The sequence below is a fragment of the Leguminivora glycinivorella genome, chromosome 2 (assembly GCF_023078275.1).
Source record: "Leguminivora glycinivorella isolate SPB_JAAS2020 chromosome 2, LegGlyc_1.1, whole genome shotgun sequence".
In the NCBI taxonomy this organism is placed as follows: domain Eukaryota; kingdom Metazoa; phylum Arthropoda; class Insecta; order Lepidoptera; family Tortricidae; genus Leguminivora; species Leguminivora glycinivorella.
The window spans coordinates 26,297,758-26,302,953 of NC_062972.1; the positions used below are offsets into that span (position 1 = coordinate 26,297,758).

The following is a 5,196-nucleotide window of genomic DNA, read 5'->3' on the forward strand; positions in this document are numbered from 1 at the left end:
GTGTAATGAATTACCAATAATATAGCAAGCCCGTCCTGGCCTGCGCAATGTAGCGTGATCATAGAACTTGCCTTTTTATAAAATTTTATCTGCCATTCCATAATATTCATAATTTGCCTGCGTAAGGCATGTGAATATTATGAATATATTGTGAATATTCAGCAACAAAACATAATCTCTAAAGAGATTTTGGCCGTCACGGCTATAGCCTCCGCAGGGCGTGTTAAACTTACAACTCAGCTCTCTGCTAGAACTATCAGGAACCGGATATTCTTAAATTAATGTAAACAGCATTCTTAAACTGTTTTTGCAGGGTTTAAGTAGGTAAGCAAGATATGATAAAACATATGTATTAGCCTGTTACATATCGCTAAACAAGTGCTTTGATTATGCAAGTAGTATTTGCTTCGGCAGTACATATACTTAAATTGGAATGACAGAATATTAGCATAGCCCCTGCGTAGGGAAGACCCGCAAAGTGGTTAATTAAGCGTCTGGCCATATTACAATAACATAAATATATGCTTCCGCAAAGCAACCACAAGTCATATACTGTGTAGGTATTATTGCGTATCGGGCTACTACCACGAAAACGCATGCTATTAAGTAAATATACGTTTCAAATACAAATCATCATATTCATGAAATATCTAACCTAACCTAACCTATTCAGCCGCCAGCGACTAGCTAAGCGAACTTACCGGTCAATGGCTCTTTTCAACCACATATGTATTGCCGGCTCCGCTAGCAGCGTGAAGCTCGCACTAGCGCTGAAACCAGCACCACTTGCACTTTTATATATTCTGTGCCAGCACCAAATCAATGATTTTGAATACAAGTCACGTGGAACGGGATGAGCCTAGTTCCTTATTAAAGCAAAGGTTGGATTAGTGGGTGTACTCTTCGTAATCCAGCTTGCCTGGTAAAAGTGGTAAATAACCAAATTGTTCCTATATCTAAGATTGTGGTAATCTATACTGGAACTGAGTAATTGGCTTGCAAAAACCTGACAATTTGTGTTGACTATCAAATTTACGTCATCAAAGACTCAGATCTTTAACCCTTTATTAATTTCCTATGAGTTAGACACTTCACTTCCTTCTGTGGACATAATAATATATAAGGTTGTACCCCGCTGTATGTGAATATAACGTTGGAATTCTTTAACCTTCCACGTATAATATATATAAGAACAATTTGGATGTTTACCGTATGTAAATACCTATGACCCACATAGGGTATGATATGATCAGAGATGAATAAAATTTATCTGTACGGTACCTGTCCGAACGACAATAAGCCATGCCATACAAAGCTTTTAAATCAAATGATTAATATCGATTCCAAATCAAGAACCTTCTAGATTTCCTAGACAACTTGTCTAACATCCCACAGAAACCCGCTCTCGGGGTAAGAAGGAGGCCAAAGTTCTTTTCGAGAAAAGGGATGCACCGTAATCCTAAATGTGACGTTAGAAGAATGTACATACAACATGTACCTCTTAATCAGCTTGAATCTGCTCCTAACGCTAAAAGACGGCTCTTTAAGATTTTTAGTATCAAACACTAATTATTCTGGGAGCTTCATTCAGGCAAATAACCGCGAAGGTTATTGCTGCAGGAATACTACCAATGTTCAACAAGAACTGATCGCCGAGTCTGCCTACATTCTTCCCTAGTTTTTGACAAAAATAAGTTATGAATTATTTAGTGTCTTGCTTGGCTACTCGTCTAAAATACATAAAATGTACTAATATTAGAGCTATGCGCCTGTGACATAACTAATTTATGGGGTCAAATCAATGCTAAAATCTATTTTGGAACTATTTTTAGTCTTTTTTTTTTCAAATATAACTAAAACTTCAGTTAGGCCTACAGTCCAAGTTATTTATATATCTTACCATAATGTGTATCATAGCAGATATAGTTGGTACTTATATATATTACAATGATAAGTGAAAACCAGTGTTTTTCTAGCTATACTACAACTTATTAGCAAAGGTAGTGCTGCTTGCTGCTTACCATATCAACCTAACTAATTGCAAATACTTATAATGTACAACAAAATGAAACCACTTATAGGGTGGTACATATTAAAAATGGACTGAAACGAAAATCTTATAAATTAAAAGATAATTTATTGACTAAATAGCTGCGCTCTGTATACTACTATTATTCACCTTTAGGTGGGCACAAGAAATTCGTCTTTATTCGTATATGCCAACTTAAATCGGCCTGGAAATACAATGCATGTACATACTGTGACATCACGCAATGATCACCTTTGTTCAAATTTGTACGTACACACTTGACATTGTTTAGCCATTATATGCTAACAACAAAGTAAGGAAATATTGTAGTCGATTTATATATCTTCAAGGGAGTTCCCGTTGTTTTTGTAAAATGTTGTATAAGTGCACTTGATTCCTCATAAAGACTATAAGAACTTTCAAATAAATATTAATACAAAGGAATAAGCCATGAAGATAATTTTGTGTCTGTAACGTAACCTAAACATTATTATGCCTTAGTTATACTGAGATCTTTAGATCTAACATATATGCTTTGCTGTGATAAAGACAAATAGGATTGTGGCTTGTAATGCCTCAACAAGATTTCACTTTCTTTTTGCGAAGTAGATCGATGCATAATGATAAAGGATCCTGAAATTAATAGAAACAGACAATACCGAAAATTATGAATTGATGGGTGAAATGAAATAAACATATGAACTCGCTTTTAGAAATAAGATTTAATCTTTTAGCTTGATTCACATTGATTTATTAAAAATACAGTATTCACAAAAATAGTAACATGTATCACTGCAGATTCCACTTAGTTGGTTGAATTGAAATGATTCACCCACACACGCAGATTATTAAGTGCACTAGTTGTTTCCACCAGTTTCACTAATGATGAGGAATTAATCACATTGGCGTTATGCTGGCCACCAGGCGGTCACAGACAGGTCTCAAATATAATAAAATAGGCTTCAAATAACGGTAGGAAGCTTAATAGCAGCGTTTTACCTTACAATAAAACGCATATTAAGCGAAGTACCTTATTTGAAGCCTATAGTTTTTAGGCCGCCAGTGGCAATATAAGTACACCGTTGCAATAAACCACTTTACTTTTATTACACCCATGGAGGGTAGGTTTAACTCACTAATGTATTTTATCACCTTCACCATTCAGGTTGCAAAATCCAACACCTATACACTCCAATGTATACTGGTATGTCCCTGTTTTTATTTAAAATGTACATAATAAAAATAATTATTGCAACCTTTTTAGTAAATTGTACACTTATTGCAACTTTGTCTTGGTTATAATTTGAGAACCAATGAGGCAAACGGCGCCCGCAGGCGCTACCGCCCGGTGGTGAGGGGATAAAACTGGAAAGGTAAAACTGGTGGTGGGGATAATGGCGACTACTGTCAGCTAATATTTGAACCGCTACGTCATCTGTTAACAGGATTGCTCTCTCAAATATAATAAAATAGGCTTCAAATAAGGTACTTCGCTTAATATGCGTTTTATTGTAAGGTAAAACGCTGCTATTTAGTCAGACGCCCGATCGGGCTCGTTCGGAGCGGACGTGTCGCCAAATTTGCTCCAATGACATTTGTTTTTGACACTGGAAATCATATACGGATACAAAAAGATTGCCAGTGCTATGAATGTATTCAAAAGTAATAAGGTAAATAAATATCGTCACGTCTAAAAGAGTCTCAGTTTAAAATCGTTTTTTTTTGTGTTGTTTACTACTTATTATTGTTGAGAACTTTAATACAATGATAAGAAATATAGGTATTTTTTGTCTTCTAAACTTTATTAAAATGAAAGAGTTTTAAAATTAGTTTTAACTCGTTGGACTTTATTTTCATTATACTGGTCACATTATTTAGTGTGTCAGTGTGTGTAACATTCTCTATCGCGAAGAGACATTCAGTGTGGCGTATGAAAAAACTAACAGAACTAATCATTATAATTATATTCTATAAACGATTATTTACGTAAATGGCGAAATTATTAATTGTAATAATATATTATCTTATCACAAAATTGTTCTGTATGACTTACCTTCTTACGTTCAATATAATTTTTAAATGGTGTTTGCACACGGGGCACGTAACCTTAGATTCAGACAACTTCAACTAAATTTTGAAAATTATTATTTTAATGAAGAATTATATATATGGCAACAATTTTACATGTAAACTGACTGTACCTCTGTTCATACATAACCTCAACCTTTGTCTCAGTGCATTTATAACGGATGTTATAATGGCTAAACCGATCAGGAACAGTGAATTATTTTAATTCATTCGGAAAAGGGTTTAACCATTTATAATTAGAATATTAAACGAAGCACTGTTTTTTACACCAGAGTTGTTTTGATTTTATATGGTGTTTGCACAAATTTATTTTGAAAAATGATCGGAGTCAATTCGTGTGAGATGGTAACACTAAATTGACACTGTCCGCAATCTAAACACGCGGCAGCGTGTCAAGCCAAGTTCAAGTAACCGAACTGGCAGACAACATCGTGTGTAATATTACACGAACTATTTGGAGCCTCTATGGGCGTCCTCACAACAAAAACTATTTCACATAAACGTCTTAAATTTGGCTCTTATTATTTGTGACATACATATTATGTGCTTGTCGTGATTGTTTCACCGGATGGTCTGATCGGAAGATTAGACCATTTCGTTGGATCTCCTTCTTGTTTATGTCTTATTATTTGTAACGTTTATTTTGTGTGTGTGTTAACGAATAAATTAATTATATTCTATTCTATTCTATTATAAAAGTTATAAGAAATGATATTTTATGTCATCAATTGTCATAAAACATTTTAAGGGCTGCCATTGAACTTGGCACCCGTTTAGATCTCACTGCTTTTGTCGTTGACGCCAACAACCAAGGCATATATAATATTGAACTTGGCTCATATTTCCCTTTTTTGGTTTTGATGGGATTTTAACGTTACAACTGATCTTCAGTGAAACTATAGACCTGTCTTAAGTTCCTCTCACTTAGGTCACTGACCTCTTCCAGTAAATTGCGGTAGTGTGCGAAAAGTATGTTGGTGAGTGTGACGTGCGTTAGTGTGTGTAAATGGGGTAATTTGACAGATACTGAATTTTTACCCATCGTGACGGGCTCTTAAATCCAGCTAAACTTTAATGGG

At 34.9% G+C, this 5,196-nt stretch overlaps 1 pseudogene; it reads left to right on the forward strand.

Annotated features, from left to right (window-relative positions):
- Positions 1-398: 398 nt before the first annotated feature.
- LOC125242433 lies at positions 399-496 on the forward strand (annotated as a pseudogene).
- The last annotated feature ends 4,700 nt before the right edge of the window (positions 497-5,196 follow it).